Genomic DNA, 21,184 nt, shown 5'->3' on the forward strand with positions numbered 1-21,184 from the left:
ATTTCTGAAATGGGACATGATCATTTTTAAAAATACGACTTTGTAATTTACCCTTTTCACTAGACTAAGAATTATCGTTACCTCCCATTCTTTGATCATGGTTATGTCGAAAATATAAACGCAAATGAACCTACCTCTGATAAATAGAATCATAATTATGCATAACAGTGTAGCCACGGCTATTGGTTTACGACCTAAAGTCTCCTATTGACTGGGATAGATTATGTTAACGTTTGACTGTAACGCACACTGCTCTAAATGGGGTCCAACCGGTACCCCTGAAAATAGTTATTTCGATATAAATACCATCCATGGTTATTATAAAAGTTTTGCATTAATTTAAAATCTCTTTTATATAGATAGTCGACCAAAGTAAATTAAAATGTTTTTTTTTTTGGGGTCAAATAAGGGTATGCACAAATCTACTATTTTACTCATACCAGTTATACTCTAGTTGATGCACAACAGTAACTTTAGGGTATTATTTGATCTTTAGTTATTTCAATATAAATCATGCTATATCAAACAGGTCCCAGTGTACCAAGTATTAAGAACGAGTGTGGACAGTGTGACAGAGTGGAATACCCTACACTTTGCAAGACTTTTTCAGCATGTCGGGCTGATGAGGTAAGTGTAAAAAAAACAACCATAGCGAACATTAGTAAACTTAAGATGTTTAACTATAAATAAAAAAATAAATAAAGATTGAATACGGAAAATCAATATCAGTTGTATTGTAATGTCCTGTTCATGGCCTTTTCTGGAACTAAATCTGTCGTATCATGGAAATAACAGCCAAAATAACGAATTACAAGTCTTACATTACTTACAACATAATACATCGCACAAACATCTATCGTTAATCCTCAATAATTTCAAGAAACTGTACAGGCTTATGTTTACTATAAAAAGGGGGGAATGCCGGCATTACAGTACAATGTATAATGGCTTAATATAATTATTAGTTTCTCTTGTATAATCTCTAACAAAGATCGTGTTCAACTGAGATAAGAATCATCATTGTTTCTGGATTTATTATAAATCATCATGTACCTTCTCAGTACGTATCTAGAAAACTAAACACTTTTATAATTAAATTTCAAATGTAATGACCAAAACGTAACGACAAAGTTTGAGGCTAGATAAAGGCTATAAGATACTGTAACAAACAGTAAGAAGGGCAGTTACTTTTCATTTCTTGTGACTGTTTATTTGACAGTTGATAGGATGTTTTTTTTTTTTTTTTTTTTTTTTAATTGGTTGTATATTACAGGTGTGTCAACTAAAAGAATTTTTCTATCGAAACCAAGTATATTTTCAACTTCGATGTAGACAGAAATCTGTAAGTTTGTAAGGACTTGTTTATTTGTAAATGCTTGTACTCAATAGATCTGCAATTCAAGTTTCATAAATATACATGCCATTTTACTATAAAAAAGAAGTGTTAAAATTTGAGTATACAATATCCAAACCAAAATTAAAAATTGAGGGATTCGCGTCACTTCTAAACGGACAGGGATTGACTTTTCTTCATTTATATACATGGATCACATGGCAGGCAAATACAGACTTTATCAAAATGTCATTTGACGCAATAGGTAATTTCTGATCATTATCATAGTATCTAATCATCTTGTAAGATTAACAAAAAAAGAGTTTTCGCTTTTTTTTGTATTACTAAATCTCCACATCTTACATAACAAGTGTAAGCAACACGCGTTTTGTAAAAACGACAGACGTGGACTTGAAATGTTATACATGACGTATTAACGATGGTTCTAGTTACTAGTTTTGTAAGAATCATACACCGACCATCGAGCCTTCCTCTTCCATTTTTTTTTCTAGACAGAGGATTTGACAATAATTATTCGACGAGATGAGGCTTACGCAACAAGAGAAGCTCACCTCGTTATTTTACTCCTCCTCTCACTTCTTATTATTATTTGTATACAAATAAGTGTGCATTTATAAATGCAGAGAATAAATTGACAATATTTGTAAATTCCAGAACATTTTTTTCTTTTACTGATAGAAAAGCATTACAGACTTCTGAAAGCCCATATTTGTATGGACGTAGACGTAAACATATAAATAGTACAATCTTGCAGTACATATTGATTGGTTCGTAACATGAAAATTAGAAGAATCACAATAATTGCTTTCATAGCAAAAACCTTCATCCCACAGAAAGGAAATGAATGTAAAGTTCTTCGGCATCAATTACACAAGATTAAAATAACATCTTTATATAAAATATAGTGCAACGTTTTGAAAGTACCAGTCAGTTGCAGCTTCAAAAAGTTATCAAAGGTACCACGATTATAATTTAATACGCCAGACGCATCAGTGACACGCAGATCAAAATAGTTATAAAGCTGAACAAGTACAAAGTTCAAACAATTGAATTGATATTTATTGCTATGATGTGTTTTTAAATAAATCAAATACATGTAGTTATATAGTCTCATTGAATGGATGGTAGTGTCCATTTCAATGTAAGTAATATGAATTTCCTTTATATTTAAAAACAATCATGATATGCTACATCCCGTTTTAGTTATGTGATGCTGACCTCAAAGCGTACAAAGCCAGCCACAATCCTGCAATTGGTAAAAGAGCAGCCGTACAAGTGTGTTCAGCATGCTGTGAAGGAAATCGATGCAACCAAGGAGGCTGTCAGGTGCTAGTTAAAAGTAAGTTTTGTCCATATTTTTATAATAATTAAGTAGATAAGGTGCGGAAAGCCTTTAAATTTGGAAAGAAAAGAGGGTACAAACAAGCTAAGCTAAAAATAACGTTGAAAAAAGAACAAATCACTATGTCTAAATCAAACGACTAAACGAAAAACATTGTAGCACACCATACAGATAACTTTCAGAGAGTTAGCGATTGCTAAGCCATTAGAGCGCCAACCATTGAGAATGACAATAACATAGAAAAGAGGGCAGAATTTGAGACTACTATGAAATGTTTTACATTTGTTGTTACTTTTTTGCATCTGTAATTCAACAGTGAATACTGACAACCTTTACACTAAACTTGTGACTTAATCATGGCACAATCTTTGGTTAATAGATAAAGAATGATGTGGTATGAGTGCCAATGAGTAAACCATAATAGGTCAAGGTATGGCCTTCAACACGAAGCAGTTTATATTATGTAAGTTTTCTCATAATTTATCCATTTCTCTAATGTGCACATGTAAAATCGTGCTATTAGTAAATTATTTAACAATTTATTATATAGATAAATATTATTTCTAAATATTGAATATTTATTGCAAGCCTTTTTCACTCATAATATTACATTTTATTCTTTTTAGATCAAACATGTTATGACAAGGCCATCTGTGGATAACCATTGGATAACTCTAAGTGATAAACAAAAGATAATAATTCAAATCAAATCAAATATTTTATTGTCATATAAACTTTACAGTTTGTGACCAACATATATTAATACAATAAACATAAATACATACATATTAAACATACAAAATATCAACAGCATTAAAATTTATAACAACAAACAAATTTAAATTATTAAAGTTATTATTTTCTGTACATATGTGATGAAAAAAGTCATTTCTTAGAGTTTTATTATACTCACAATATAGTAAGAAATGTTTCTCATCCTCTAGTATTTTACATTTATGGCAAAGACGTTCCTCTCTTGGGATTTTAAAATATCTCCCCTTTTCAATTAAGAGGGAGTGATCACTTATTCTAAATTTAGTGATTAATCTCCTTATCTGAAAATTAGATGTATTTAGATAATATTCTAGTTTGTAATCTTTTTTAAGTTTTTTATAGAGAAAAAATTTACTTTTATCATCGATGTTTTGAAATTTATTTTGAATTATATCTTCATATCTATTTTTCTTTTTTAACTTTATATCGTTTTTCATTTTATTTACATCTTTTATGTCCTTACAAGTAGAAAGAATATTAAGGTCAACGTTAGTCTCTTTAACAATATTTTTAGCATATGTATACCATGAGTGAGTTCCTGTCAAATCTAGAGACTATGCAAGAGAAAAAGCTTCCTTTAACAATGGATTAATATTATTATTATATAGTCTAGCTAAATATAAAAGGGTTTGTGTTTTAATAAAACATTCTATAGGCAATCTTCCTAATTCAACTCTTGCTCCTAAATTGGATGCATTTTTTCTTATCCCTAGAGTAGATTTACAAAATTTAAGATGCATATTTTCTATGGGGGTTTTGTCTATAAAATCAAGTTGATTAATTTCTTTTCCTGAAGTTAAGGCTCTGCTTTTGGCTCGATGAAAAGAAATATATGTATCCAAATATGTTACTTCTGAATTATAGGTCATAATTGGTTTTACTAAAGAATCAAAAAGATTATTTGCTACTTTTATAGGTAGATTATTCAATGATTTAGTATGTGATTTTATTGCAAAAAATACTTTTTTTGCTTTTTTTGTCAGCTCTAAAGTACTTTGTGATAAATTTCCATTACATTTTATCAACATTCCCAAAAATGAATATTCTGTTACACTCTCTATGGCTTTATTCTCATAGTAAATATGTGATGTTTTACTTTTATGTTTTGACTGACTAAAAATCATGGATTTAGTTTTGTTTGTATTCAAAGAGAGTTGCCATTTGAATAATAAAAAACCTCAAAGATATGAGGCTTTTAATTTTGTATGCGAGACGTCCGTTTCGTAAACAATACGCAACATATTTGTGTACGATTTTTTTTTCAATTGGGACATTTCATTTAAATATTAAATACAAGATCCATTGAAATCAGTTATCTAGCATTTTTGTCGTTCTACACCTAGGTAAAATACGTTATTTTATACATATTATTAGTGGGTTTCGATTAAAATGTACACGATTCAAAATCTATAAAATATTGATTTTTTTTTGTTAGTCTTGACCCTAAAAATAAATTACCTACAAGATATCAAAAATGTGATTTGTTTTTGGTTCAAACATTAATCAAAGTGCAATATGGAACAAAATGACTTTTAGCACCCAGTTCATTTTTTTTTCAAAATAAGCTAAGAAACATTTGTTTCAATTCGACCTCATAGAATCTGTATTCATGTAACCTTTAAAACCCCTTATCTAGAGATTGTGAACTCATGTTTGAGGCGTGTTTATTCATAACATTGGAAAAATAATGGTAAAATTGAATGTGAAACAAAAGTGTACCATTTTCTGCTATATTTAACAATCATTATCATACAGATAAAAAACGATGGTTAAATCTTTTTTAAACTTTACACTATAGAACGAAACCAAACAGACAAAAGAAAATTCCAATTGCACATGGTCGCTATCTAAGAATTGTATCCTTAATCACCATCTACAAAGGAGAAATAAGTTATACTTAAAAACAGGCAAGTATAAAATCCACGTTGTATAAATTATACCCCATGTTCCATTGTCAAAACACTGAAGGATAATGCTGTCTGTTGTAAGGTAATTATCAATATGCTATCATTTGTTGATGTGGGTCATAAGACTTAGTGCTTTCGTTTCTTTTTGTTATACAGATAAGACCGTTGGTTTTCCCTTTTGAATGGTTTTACACTAGTCATTTAGGGGGCCCTTTATAGCTTACTGTTTGATGTGAGCCTAGGCTTTGAGTTGAAGACCGTACTTTGACCTATTTTGTACAAATCGTGACTTAGATGGAGAGTTGCCTCATTGACACTCATATCACATCGTCTTTTGTCTATTAATTGACATTGACAGTTTTTGGAGGTCACCTGGATGGTCAATTATGCCCATTTAAAGGTACATTAGCTGTCAAACTCATGATTACCGATTTGATACATGTAACACACTAAAACGTATATCTGAATTTCCAAAAACCCAAATTTGATGAATTACAGTACAGGGACTCGTTATAATGTACGGAGTTGCTATGTGTACGGCCATTTCAACTCGCATGTCACTTATAAACATTATAAACAGTGGCACCAAAGGCCACGTGTAATCCATTCACTTATGTTGGGTTTCGGTTATCCGAGTAGTTTCGCAGCAGAATATTTTTGAAAAGGGATACGGACTCCAGGTATTAAAAATAGATCATCTGATCTTATTACCATTGATCAGATGAGCTTAATCACTTAGAGATTAAGTCATTTAAAACACAGAACAGTCGGGGCTTTCTAATCATAAGACACCAGGGAATACCAGAAATATTGGATAGATCAACAGATCACATCATCCTTCAGCAGCCGACTCCACCAGAGGCACCTGCCTCTACACAAAAAATGCATACTGCAGTATAGGCCAAGGTACTCCTTTTGTGAAATGATACTTGGTGTCGAAATTCAGATATATTTCTTTAATCTTGTTAAGTTTACAAGAAATTATCTACAAAATGTTGTAAATTACACACCTATTTCGGTTGTTGGATTCAATCGTAGTAAGCCTTCTAAGTAGGTTAAGTATTTTGTCTTTTTGAATTTGCAATGTAAAAATCGCAGTTTATATTCAAATTATATATATATCGTTCCAGTTGGTCAATTTTCCTAATTTCATACGTGAAGTCCACTCTGAATGACATTGATAGAATGAGAAAAAAAAATAGTTGAAAAAAACAAAAACATATGAAATACCTCAAATAAGACACATTGCCCATTATGTTGACTTTGAATTATCACGCTATTCTATCGGTTAGACCATGATTGTCCAATCATATTAGAACGATTAAATGCAACCATATTAAAACAGTTAAAATTACAAGGCTTAAACAAGTTAGAATGTCATAAAAACGAAAGCAAAATGTGAGATCGAATAAAATTGTCACAACAATACATACAATAAGCGAACACTAGAAAAATTGTGCATATAATCAGCATAAGATATACTTTATCAGATACTTATTACATATACATTTGAATATTGTCTTGAATAAAAAATTAGTGGTATATCGAATGACATCATGATTTTTTTTTACATTTTCAGATACTTGGAAAGGAATATTTATGTTGTTATAAATAATGAGCAAGTACTTAAAAAAGAATTCATAAATATTAAGTGTTTCAAGTGGAATACTTAAACTATTTGTTTGTTATAATTATACAATTAGTCATTTTTAGCTCACCTGGCTCAAAGGGCCAAGTGAGCTTTTCCAATCACTTGGTGTCCGTCGTCCGTCGCCTGTTCTCCGTCGTCTGTCGTCGTCCGGCGTCGTTAACTTTTACAAAAATCTCCTCCTGTGAAACTACTAGGCCAAATTACACCAAACTTGGCCACACTCATCATTGGGGTATCTAGTTTAAAAATGTGTCCGGTGATCCGGACAACGATCCAAGATGGCCGCCATGGTTTAAAATAGAACATAGGAGTAAAAATGCAGTTTTTGGCTTATAACTCAAAAACCAAAGCATTTAGAGCAAATCTGATGAAATAAAATTGTCTAACAGGTCAAGACCTATCTGCCCTGAAATTTTCAAATAAATCGGATAACCCGTTGTTGGGTTGCTGCCCCAGAATTAGTAATTTTAAGGAAATTTTGCTGTTTTTGGCTATTATCTTGAATATTATTATAGATAGAGATAAACTGTAAACAGCAATTTAACCCCTTTAGGAGTTATTGCCCTTTATAGTCAATTTTTAACCATTTTTCGTAAATCTTAGTAATCTTTTACACAAATCTTCTCCTCTGAAACTACTTGGCCAAATTAATCTAAACTTGGCCACAACCATCTTTGGGGTATGTTGTTTAAAAAAATGTGTCCGGTGACCCGGCCATCCAACCAAAATGACCGCCATGACAAAAAAAGGGAACATAGGGGTAAAATGCAGTTTTTGGCTTAAAACATAAAACCAAAGCATTAAGAGCAAATCTGGAGTAAAGTTGTTTATCAGGTCAAGATTTATCTGCTCTGAAATTTGCGGATGAATCGGACAACCCGTTGTTGGGTTGCTGATCCTGAATTGTTAGTTTTAAGGAAATTTTGCTGTTTTTGGTTATTATCTTGAATATTATTATATATAGAAATAAACTGTAAACAGCAATAATGTTCAGCAAAGTAAGATTTACAAAAAAGTCAACGTGACTGAAATGGTCAATTGACCCCCTAAGGATTTATTGCCCCTTATAGTCAATTTGTAACAATTTTCATAAAATTTGTAAATTTTTTCTAACATTTTCCACTGACACTACTGGGCCAAGATAGAGATAATTGCAAGCAGCAAGAATTAATGTTCAGTAAAGTAAGATGTACAAACACATCACCATCACCAAAACACAATTTTGTCACGAAACCATCTGCTTCCTCTGTTTAATATTCACATAGACCAAGGTGAGCGACACAGGCTCTTTAGAGCCTCTAGTTTAATATTCACTTAGACCAAGGTGGGCGACAAAGGCTCTTTAGAGCCTCTAGTTTAATTGTCCTATTGTCGTCTAGTGCTGAATTAGTATTCACCGTAATAAATAGACAATTTCGTATAGTAAATCTAAAGTTCAATGTCAATTTGAAGTATAAACTATAGCAAACATAAGTACGCTCATATTATTCCTAAATGCATGGGAAAATTATTATATATTATATGTATTCTTCCGTAGACTTGTCTTTTTTTTTCGTTTTAAATAATGGCGTGCTTTTTGTAGTAGATATACCTTCTAACTGAACGGATTATATTTAAGATCAAGTTAAAAAAGAGGTGTTTACGACTTTGGCACCATGAGAAACATGTAAATATTAGTTCATTTTTATCTTTTGGAGTTCAGTATGACGTCCTCTTTCACTGAACTAGAACACATATTTATTTAGGGATCAGCTGAGGTCCACCTTCGGGTACGGGAATTTCCTGCTGCGTTGATGATCCATTGGTGGCCTTTGGCTTTTGTTTGGTCGGGTTGCCTCCTTGACACATTCCCTATTTCTATTCTCAACTTCAAATATTACCAAAATGGTAATCATGTTTGTTATCAATTAACAAGCAATAGAAATTATCTTTTATTTTACTATTTGTTATCGTGTAAAAGTTCAGGAAGACAATTGATAGCCCGATGGCGGGAAGTTACTTTGACTTGACTCATTGCTTTTTTCAGTTGAATAGGACTTGTGTTACTCTATAAACTCTCATTTGAAAATAGCCATTAAAAATTGGTATTCCGACCATCTTCGGGTCCAAGACCAGAGCCATTTCGTACGAATCGTAGTGCATTTCCATTACACAATAAATGGATTAAAATATCCCACATGTGCTTTCTTTCGCGTCACACTGTCCCGATTTTTACGCCGATAGCAACACGATTATGGAAATTTCAAAATCGGGACTGATCGTATCCAGATCGGGCTATTCGTAGTGCCATCTTTAACCATCGTAAACTATCGGCCACTTTTTCTAGCCTTCGGGGACAACTTCGGGAAGGGTTCTAAATTTTTTAACATGTTAAAAAATCCTCGAAGGTGCGTCCGATGTTGAGGGTTCGTATTGAGTTCGTATCACCATCCTCACAACGTAATGTCACCGGGAATGTATCGTTGAACATCGTATTGCATTCGTGTTTCCATCGTTTCTATCGGGCAGTTTTGACATTCCGATGTCTACACGAATGAATCACGAAGCTACCCGAAGGTCTAACGATGGCAAAACGACTTCGTGAAGACCTCGTTATCCCGTCGTGTTACCATCGAATAAAATTACGAAGGCGACAAGATGGAACTACGACGGCAATAAATCCAGCAAAATGTAAGTTAATTTTCGCGCTAAAATACATTTAAAGTGCCATGCGTGATATGCACAGGTCAGTCTAATACGACAGTTAAGAAAGACGTTCACAAAACATGGAGCTCATATCATATGATTATATGAGAAAAAGAAAGGCCCCAGCGTTGTTTCTTTTAAATCAAATGGAACAAGAAGAGCAGCTATTACAGGCTCAGGATTTACTTTTACAAGTAAAATATTATTTTTTGTCAATTTTTCATATCAAGTTACATAATGAAAATTATAAACGCGCCTCGTACAACAACACTGCAGGTACACGTATATAGGGAAACCAACTTTTTCTTCAGTATTCTGTTTTTTTATGTATCGTCTGAGTTGTTGTCACACGAATGTTTACTCCATAACCATTTTGTTTTCTATATGTCATATTTTGCCGCATTTGTTGCTTTCCCCACATCCTTCCTTATATAATTATGATATTCTCCTGGAAATAGCTCTTTTTGAATAAAAGGGATCAACGCACCCGTTAGCTTACCTTTAAGATAGATCATTAACAATGGGCATAATTGTGGGTGATTATTCAGACTAGTGCACACATTTTACAGTTCAAACAAGGCAATGCCGAGCGTGGTATCCCCTCGTATGTAACATATTGGGGACAAATATGGACACTATATTTGTATATGACACATGCAGAAAATGGTAAATTGAATATGCATATTTGGTACATAAACTATTTTTTTAGAAATCAACAAAAACGTTCAGTAACTGAAAGTACCGTTAATATTGTCTTTAGAACCAGCAGGTAAACAAAATTAGCAACCAATTTCCTGTGTATTATACTATTTCAAGGAGAAAAAACAAGTCCATCTGCATGGCCTTCACCTTTGGTCTGGAACGTAAAAATGTCAGATCATTACAAGGAGGAACAATATACCAAATGTGGTTAAAATCTTTTGAAGCATATAATTTAAATGCATCGTAAGCTGTATACGATTCTTTTAGACATCGTATGGCCATCGCGCCATCGTCGTAATCCATCGTGTAGCCTTCGTAATCCATCGTGTAGCCTTCGTGATCCATCGTGTAGGCTTCGGCTGAGATATGAAGCTTAAATACCCGTCTTCGGTTAACCTTCGTATGTCCATCTTTTGCTATCGCATATAATTACGGCACCATCGTATAGACTTCGTTATTCATTGTACTTGCTTCGGTCACTTTTTGGTATTTTAACGAGATCGGGACCAACTTCGTACGAACTTACAATTTTTGCATTCGGGTGTCCATCGTATATTAAAATCGGGACAGTGTGACGCGGGCATTACTAATATGTCTACAGTGTGTTCGTAAAGTAAAAAACACCAACATCAAAGGGCATCTTTGTTAAACAAACACGCTTTCCCGCCACATATCATTCTAAATGTTTTTTTTTAACCGAAATGTATCCATTATCATATTGTATCCCTGGACACAAATATGTTTCCAATCAGCAGTTGGTTAATACAAAGCGTGACATCACAATTATTTCTACTTGAAATGATTAGGATTTTTAGCTGATTTAAAACATTAAAATCTTAAGTCCAATGTTAACCCTTTGTAAATCTACTTATATGACTGCACTATTATGTTAAAAAAATATTTTCCCTTTTATTGATATTGAATGTTTCTGAAAATAAACTCAACACCAAAGACATATTTCCGTTTCCGGTTATCATTCAATAGGTTTATTGATTTAAACTTGGTGACATCTCTCTGGATATTAAAACAAAAACAAATTGCCATAATGATGTTGACAGTAATCTTATTGGAGTTTGCATTTATTTGTGTTATAGATACAGGTATTTATTCATATATTTCAAGCTTGTTATGTACTAGTACGTCGCTGAATAGACCATGTCGCCTCGGTCAACACCTTTAAATTCTTTCAAATTGTCTAGGTCCAGTTTAAAATTGACAATTGGAACTTGCCGATGAGTACCGAATACGTAGATGACATGAAAAATACGCTAAGTGACAACTTTAAACCCTGTGGTGTCTGAATGTACCCGAACTTACAACAACATGTATAAGTGGTGAATGCCCTCGGTCAACACCTAAAAATTGCGGTAGGTTAGGTTTCGAACATTTCCGTTTAGATTCTTGGAAATTTACCAAACGTGTATTTGATAAGAAAATTACGATATTTCACACCTTTAAACCCCTGTGGAATCCATGAGGTCCAGTATTCCGGAAAATGATATCTAAGTGGCGAACTTCCTCGGGCAACTCCTTTGAAATGATCTAGGTCTGGTTCGGAACTAATTTAAGATTAATTCAATATTTATGAATCTGATTCCGTCTCATACATATCACACAAATTGACTGATTAAAAAATAGTGGCTGATGTCTTGCGTTGTTGCTAAAAGTGGCTGCCTGCATGGGTCTGTTCTCTGTCTTATTCATTATTCATGAGTTAATAAAGTCTTTACACATAAACATTAGTTCTGTCAATTGGTCTAATGTTTTTCACTTCTCAAAACTAATTACAATTATAATTTTGAACAAGGCTGTAACAAAAACAGATAGACTGTTTTTTACAATATTTAAACGACCATTTAATCGACGTGAAAAGATAGATTAACGAGAATACCTACATCCTCATATTAGAATACAACAATTTTCAGTGAAAAATGTCTATTTTCTCTTCCATAGAATGGACACATATTTATCATACCGATGTGGAATACTTGAAAGCACGTACGTATGAGATCATCAGCTTTAGTTAATAAAGCATACGGTTGTCTCGTTTCCTCCAATATTTGTGGGGTAATATACTTTATAAATTGTATGCGATATTCCTGTTTACAATTCATCTAAGATGGCTAAAAATGACATGAAGCTTTTGGATATATTAATGATACAACTTTAACAACACAATTTGACTTTGTTCTATAATATTTTCGTATTCTTATCTTTCATTTTGGCTGATGTGCTTTATCTATAGATTTAAAACAAAAAGGATGTGGTATAATTGCAAATGAGACAACTCTCTACAAGAGACCAAATGACACAGAAATTTACAACTATGCCGCATAGTCAGCTATTAAAGGCCCCGAAATGACAAATGTGAAACAATACAAACACAAAAACTAACGGTCCAATTCAAGAACAAAAAAAAAAAATAACGAACAACAAATATGTTACACGACAATCACTGAAACACAGGTTTCTGGCTTGTGTGTTTTGTGTGTGTGTGTGTGGTTTTGTTTTACATTATACGTGACTCTGAATTTAAACATCCCGTCATTGTGTTATTGTGCTGTTGTAAATATTGGTATTCTTGTCTTTCAGTTTTGTCATTGTGTTTCTTTGCTACATATCTGTTTGTTTTTAAAGTGATTAATATTATAGCAAAATGTTGACTGTTGTACCCCTATTTTTGCTTTTTTTACCTATTATGTCTGTTCGTTTTATTCATAAATGGTTGTCAGTATAATGAAATTTGATGCGACTGTTATACAAGTGACAGGTTGAGCTAGCTATTAAACCAAGTTAAATCCACCTTTTTCTACATAAGAAAATGCCTGTACCAAGTCAGGACCCTGGTGACCCTAGTCATTTTGTGAGCTTTGTTTTCGAGACTTTGTCATAGCATACTGTTACACTTATTTCTTGTTAAAAGTGATATAATTATGACTTTTTATTAAGCATTTATTCCATCGATTCACTCTCAAATGTCACTTATGAAAAAGATAAAATATACATACCTCATATAACGTATATCACGATCATCACAGCTTGCATTATTTGTAGCATATGATTTTTGAGTAAGATGAACATGACTGTCATTATCTTACATTTCTTTCCAATTTTAAGATTGGAAGAAAAGAAGGATATAGGCAATGATTTGGAAACTCAAATGAAATAATATAGTTTAGTTAAAGTAATAATAATATAACAACACATTTTTAAATGATAAATATTTAAGAATAAAAACGACAGAAGACAGCAGGAGAGCGTTCAAAACCATAATGTAAATACAGCATTGATTTATACATCATCTTTCCAAACTTAAGTTCTTGCAATTATGAAAATAGTCTCGAATAAAACCAACTTCTTGTCACTTTCATCATTTTATTCTGAAATCTTGTGATAGCGTTATCGATAGTATCTATCATTAAAGATTTGTTGAAGAAATCGATCCTTAATGTGTCTATTCAATTCATTCTTTTTGATTGAATTGTATTAAAACCTGAAGGAAAAATCAACTCTTGTCGAATCAATCGATTGTCGAATACTGTACCTTAATGCGTAAACTCAGGGATAATGTATATCTATTTGATTACTACCCCTGGATTCATTTAGTCTTATTGAGAAAATGTTCCAATAAAATAGACACATTTCTTATCAAATATCTAACGAACACATTTATTGGGCTTTGCCTTGGGAATAGATGGCATCTAGGGACAAAAAAAACGTGTTGCCTCTTTGTTGAACTCAATGCATTTATAATAAAAGCAAAGAAGTCGGGCCTCAATTTAAAATGCCTGTACGAATTGATTTTTTTGTTCTTGCTGATTGTAACGTTGTATGGTAGCTAGCTTTTAACCAGACTTAGCTTGTTCATAACATAGCAAACAATGAAAACATGAAATAAAATGCCACTGAACAGGATCTACCAATTACTGCAATATGAGTCATGTAAAACTATATGCTCGTACTTAAGTATGCACTTATATTTTTTTACTTTTGTAGTTCCAGATAATTTGGGTGATTATTGTAAACCAAAACAATTTGGTATGTTATCTTATTCATTTTTCTGATGTACTTTGTCTTAATGTCTATAAGTATTTTGTTTTTCTTTGTTAAAACATTTCTGTTTTATAGTGATGGATATTATAACATAAAGTTAATTGGTGTTAAACTGACAAATAAGGGCTGATACCATGGATCATTTTGAAAATGCCATTTATTAATCTATAAAAAAAAATTTCAACATAAAGAGGCATTATATTCTTTATATCGTTGACATGTGGTTGTCCCGAATAGCATACATGTACCTATATTTTTTATAAATGATCATGATATTTCGATTAGGAATGTTGTTCACGCGTTTGTTGTTATCTTGTTGTTACCTATGATCATAGACATATTTTATATAGTTACAGTTATGAAACTTACATAACCTTTACGATTATCTTCCAAGTTATTTGTCTAAAAGTTACGACTATCTTCTTTTGGAGTAACGATGATAGTTTGTAAATTTTCAATGGCTATTATTTCGGTAACAAGGTCGCATTTGATATTAAGAACACACACATACAACAATACCGTACATTTCAACCTATAGCTAGCTGCTGAGTAATTCTTTAAGCAACGCGTATACACGGATAAGTTACAATAAGACGGTTTTACTTTGTTTTGGGCTCCGCCATGTTGGGACCACCGTACATGTAACTGCAATTACGAGAATCAGTTTAACACTAGAGAAAATTAATGCCGTAACCCTATTTTGACATATTTATCTATTATTATGTTTGTTTGATCACACATTGTTGTCAACATGAATGTATTTTACGCGACTATCTAGCTATAACACCAGGTTCGATCCACCATTTTATACACAAAAAATGCCTATACAACGTCAGAAAGATGACATTTGTTTTATATTCGTTTTGATGTATTTCAGCTTTTGATTCTACCATATGATAAGTGCCTTTCCGTTTCGAATTTTACTAGGAGATCGGTATTTTTGATACTTTACTTTTTAAGTATAAAGCATTCAAAAACAATATTGCGATTTATTTGCGTATTCGGAGAAAAACTTTTAAAATATGGCTTACAAAATAAATATTTTGGGGTCTTTAATATTAGATAGTGATACGTGGTATGATTGCCATTGAGACAACTACATTTACATGTATCCACAAGGGATTGCATAGCAAGCTTTGAAAGGCCTTGACATGAGAAAATGTAAAACGATTTGAAGAGAAACCTTACGACCTTATTTGTTTGTTCTTAAAAGAGGAAACTAATAAAAATTCACTCTGTGCTTCGCACTTAGATGTTTAACAATATAGAATATTACTTTTAAGGTGAGTGCAAATATTACTTTGAGAATACAAGAATTTGTAAACATTATGGTTGTATTTTTTTTTAACTTATAGGAAACAATATAAAAGACCTTGATCGCTCCATTTTATTTTTAAACGTCTATGATACGCTGCCATAAAAAAAAATCAATCATTATTCAATATACACGAAAACATAAAAAAAAAATCATATGCTCAAATCTACGTTTATTAGAACCACATACAATCTGAAGATTTCGGAATTTTTCCTGATATACTGCAGTAATTTAGGAAGACACAAATCATTTCTTAGTTTTTTACAGTACGGATAGAAAATGACAAAACAGGTATAAAAAATAGAAATCATGAGGACAATACGTGAACTAGCAAAATTAACAGCACAACAGAAAAACGAGCAAAAAAGTATATAAGCCCCCAAAAAAGGAGGAAAAAATAAAACGATTATTATTTTAACCAAAAGTACCTCCCGTCATCTGACATTTCAATCAAATATGATAGGAAATTCAGAAACAAAATTTCGGTTTATTAAATTTTTTGTAAAACAAGATACAATATATGATCGACGTTTTACATTAGACAAAGTAAATATTACATTCTTGAGCATATTTACTGCATAACCGAAAACTTTCGAAATCATGGAAAAATTTACTCTAAACATGTATTAAATATATTGAAAAAATCAGTTTAAAGAACGATAACAAAAACTATTTCGGACTATATAATAGCATACATCATTTTTTAATGAAAATTTCAAATAAGAGGGCAATCAAAATTAATTAGTCGTGAAAAACTGAGTGACATTATTCTCATCAAAACCGATGGTGACCTAAGATAATCCAGACGGGAAGCAGATCATGTTACACACGTTGTACTTTTTTGTAATTCATTGTAAGTTTGAACTCGATGATGTTACAACCAAGCTAGCTTTAAGATCAGTTATAATCCACAATTTTCTATATAGGAAAATACCTCTTCAGGATTATGAAAGTTGTTATCCATTGGTTTGATGTGTTTGCGCTTTTGATTTTGCCATTTGATTCGAGACTTTGCTTTTTGAACTTTCCTCGGAGTTCAGTATTTTTTTTATTTTACTATTTTCAAGAAAGAAAGCACTATGGCGGTTCGGACGATTTGACATATTTGTCGTTGTATGAGACATATTATTAGTAATGAATCTTTTACTTTTTATTTTGCCATTTGATTAGGGACTTTCCGATTTGAGTTTTCCTAAGAGTTCAGTATTTTTGTGATTCTACTTTTAAGACTTCAGTTTAACTTTCAAATGTTAAACTTAATTAACAACTTTGAACAAATTTAAAAAATACGTAAAATGAAGTAAATGTTCTGGTATTTAATGTCAGTTCAAATATTCACAAAAACAGAAGCGTTTGAATATTTCTAATTTGAACTTAAAATGGTTTTGGTCCGGGATTTGCTTTTTGTCCTTTGCTTTTTGTCTGATTATTCTGCTGTTCGTCTGACATTTTTTTTCCAGTTTAATTCGGTCCGTTTTGCTTCTTGTCCAATAATTTTGCTTTTAATCCGACACTTTTGCTATCGGTCCGTTTTGCTTTATGTCAGTCACCTTAGCTTTAAATGTTTTTATAGCCGTGTCATACATATTTTTACCGTATTGAGAGGCCTTTGAACAACTATCAGCACAAGAGTGTACAATTAACGGTACTAAAGACAGAAAACAAACAAAAAAGAGGATGAATTGTACAGTGCAATTATTCTGAGTTCAGTTATTCAAGTAAATATCTGCAAATAAAATCATAACAATGGAGTTTTCAGTCGCAGTATGTATTTTTTAAAACAAGAACAAATCACAAAAGACACGATTGCATTTAGTATAAGAGCACACTATTTGTGATATAAAGTAGATAAATTAAGTTTGAATAGCACTGTGTGTTTTTCTTGCAATGTTTACGAGAAGTTCAAAACATGTCTATCTAAAAAAGTCACAGGGTTTTTATGATATGTAAAATATACAATATTGTCAAGTGCAGTAAGCTTTGTTTTCTTGAAAATTTAATACTCCATGGTATAGAACCATTTAATATGTAATAATAAACTGTTTTCAGTATGTCAATGTATTCTTCCTATTACGTATTTTCTTAACAATAACAACGATTTATAAGAAATTCCAACAATAATTTCAGATGACTCGATTGTTGTTCGAACTTTTTTGCTGTAAACGATGATATCAATCTTGATAGAAATACTCAAGCAAAGATTTTTACAAATACAGCAAACAAGTCAACCACACCTAAAACCTACAAGCATTAGGAAAATAATTCTTAATACGTTTTATAATTATGTGATGCAATTATGGCCGAAACCGAACTGATTGGGTTTTCAGGGACGTGGATTGGCTTAACTGTCCAAGATATATGTATTCAATGATGGCGTGTCAAAAAATAAGAATGATATTAACCAGACTCAAGCTGGCAGCCACTTTTATCGGCCAATCAAGATAGCAGCCACTTTTTTCCAGCAGCCAATTTTGACGATATGTCTAAAAACCCAAAAATTGCATAAGACTCAAACGTTCCAAAAATCGCTAAATCTTAGTTAAATATAATTCAACAGCGGAATTCAACAATTTCGCGGCTTGTAGCATTCATTACGTTTTAAATATGTATGTGAAGTTGTACTGAATTTAAAAGCATTTCATTCCGTTTTAAATATGTATATGAAGTGACCTGCCGGTTTGTTATTAGATATTTGATAATCAATATCCGACGGTTGCTAGCAGTCGGTTGAATATTAAAATTTAGTTGAAAATCATTAAAAAGTATGATTTTCATAGTTAACAGGAATGAAAAATTACGCCGCAAAATAGTTTAATGATCCCTTCAAGCTGTCGTAAATTCTCGTTGTCCTCGAATATAAACCCTTATATAAATTGCATATTTGTCTTTATGTAATCTAATTTTTTATCAATAAAACGACGTCAAAGATTCATCAAAAATTTAATTTAATATATAATATATAAAACTAAAACTAAAGCCGGCCACTCTAAAAACATTCAGAAATATAAATAGAAATATCTATGGAAAGCTAAAAAAGAATGAATATCTAGTGAAAACCTACGGGAGACTGCCCAGATGACAGTGAGACCCCTGGTGTTTATAATAATAATAATAATAATAATAATAAATTCTTTATTTAAAGAGGGTAACTCAATTAGAAAAATTCTAATTTTCATTGAGGCCCTCAAACAAAATACATGCATACAGTTAACATTGATACATTAAATTACAATATATATTACTAGTATATACAACAATTCAATCACTAAAATATACAAAGGGTAATAAATGACAATATTTGATATAGTTTTGTTAGAGAAAAACAAATTATTTGACTTGCATATAATTTTCAAGAAAATGATTATAACTATGTTTCTTGAATAATTCCACATTAGGACATTTTTTTATTTCGAGTGGTAAATTATTCCATACTTTGGTTGCAGAGTAACGAAAAGATTTTTTATAAAAATTTGTATTTGGCCTTGGAACAAAAAGATCATTATTAGAGACAGATCGTAGGTTGTGGCGTTGCACATCATCAATATTTAGAATTGCTAAGTAATCAGGTGTTAGCCCATTTACAATTTTATACATTAAAATTGATTGCTGGTATTTTATTCTTTTGGTAAAAGATAGCCATTTTAAAGAAAAAAACATGAAATTAGATGGAATAGAAATATCGCATTCCAGTATAATTCTTGCTACTCTTTTTTGAAGTTTTATGATTCTATCTGAATCTTTTTGTAATAAATTTCCCCAAACTGAACTACAATAGTCTATATATGGTAGAATATATGCATTATAAAATAGTTGCCTTGTGTGTATTGGCAAATATACTTTAATTTTATATAAAAGTGATACTTTAGAAGAGATTATTTTACATACACGATCAACATGATCTTCCCAGCTTAAATTTTCATCAATGTCAATTCCAAGTAATTTGAAAGAATGGACATTCTCAATACATGTTTCGTTGACGGTAATGCATAATTCTGATAGTTGTTTAAGTTTTGGTTTTGAACCCAATTTCATACACTTAGTTTTTTGTGCATAGATTTTCATACTGTTATTGTTACACCAAGATTGTATAGCATTTAAATCATTTTGCAATATGCTGTTTATTTTTTCAATGTTTTTATCATGAAAATGCAATGTTGAATCATCAGCATATAAATCCATATTGGATTGTTTAACATGAAGTGGTAAATCATTTATATATATTAAAAATAACAGCGGACCTAAAATAGAACCTTGAGGCACTCCATACTTTACAAACGATTTATCAGATTTAATGTTAGCGTATTGGACTTCTTGTTGTCTGTCAGACAAATATGATTTTATCCAATCTATTATATGTTTTCCGATATGATAAAATTTTAACTTTTCTAAAAGTATGGCATGGTTAACTTAAGGGCGAAGAGATGAGTATGCTAGTTAGTTTGCACCATGTATCTATCTTTTATTCATAAAATCATATGGTCGCTAACAATCGATTCTCTACAAATAAAGAATAATTTCACATAAGTAAAAGTACACAAATTATAATAAGATACATGTTTAAGTATTCACATTAAACTAAACAAACAATGAAAACCATTTCATTCATGTATCATAAGTTCTCTCGTAAGTTAAATTACGTTTAAAATAATAATTAAAAGTTACGCATATTTCTAATAAATAGTATACAATGTTTAAATATCCCAAAATGCAACGATATTATAAACTCTGTAGTATATAAAATTGGGTGTACATATATAAATGTGACTTAAAGGATCTTGGGTTATGGTTATTGAAAAATACGTAAATGAACCTCTGTGGTGGCCAGACGGGCCCGGATCCCAGAAAAATATTTAAGTGGGGAATAGCTGGGGACAATACCTTTAAAATGAGCAAGGTCCGGTTCGGAACTTTGCCGTAGGTATATACCGAAGAGTACCGAATGTGTCATTGATATGAAAATACGTAAATGAGCAACTTTGAACCTCTGTGGTGGCCAGACGGGCCCGGATCCCAGAAAAATATTTAAGTGGGGAATAGCTTGGGTCAATACCTTTAAAATGAGCTAGGTCCTGTTCGGAACTTTGCCGTAGGGATATACCGAAGAGTACCGAATGTGTGATTGATATGAAAAATACGCAAATGGGCAACTTTGAACCTCTGTGGTGGCCAGACGGGCCCGGATCCCAGAAAAATATTTAAGTGGGGAATAGCTGGGGACAATACCTTTAAAATGAGCAAGGTCCGGTTCGGAACTTTGCCGTAGGTATATACCGAAGAGTACCGAATGTGTCATTGATATGAAAATACGTAAATGAGCAACTTTGAACCTCTGTGGTGGCCAGACGGGCCCGGATCCCAGAAAAATATTTAAGTGGGGAATAGCTTGGGTCAATACCTTTAA

The 21,184-nt window shown here is 31.9% G+C and overlaps 1 protein-coding gene and 1 long non-coding RNA gene across 2 annotated transcripts in view; both read left to right on the forward strand.

Moving 5' to 3' along the window:
• LOC139489689 (uncharacterized) overlaps positions 1 to 21,184 on the forward strand; it is a 195,980-nt gene that overhangs the window by 46,458 nt on the left and 128,338 nt on the right. The gene's annotated exons all lie outside the window — the stretch shown is intronic.
• On the forward strand, positions 536 to 3,401 carry LOC139489690 (uncharacterized). The gene is made up of 4 exons (XR_011656218.1): positions 536 to 627; positions 1,274 to 1,342; positions 2,558 to 2,693; positions 3,323 to 3,401. It is a non-coding gene; the product is annotated as an uncharacterized lncRNA (long non-coding RNA).

The sequence above is a fragment of the Mytilus edulis genome, chromosome 9, assembly GCF_963676685.1.
Source record: "Mytilus edulis chromosome 9, xbMytEdul2.2, whole genome shotgun sequence".
Lineage (NCBI taxonomy): Eukaryota > Metazoa > Mollusca > Bivalvia > Mytilida > Mytilidae > Mytilus > Mytilus edulis.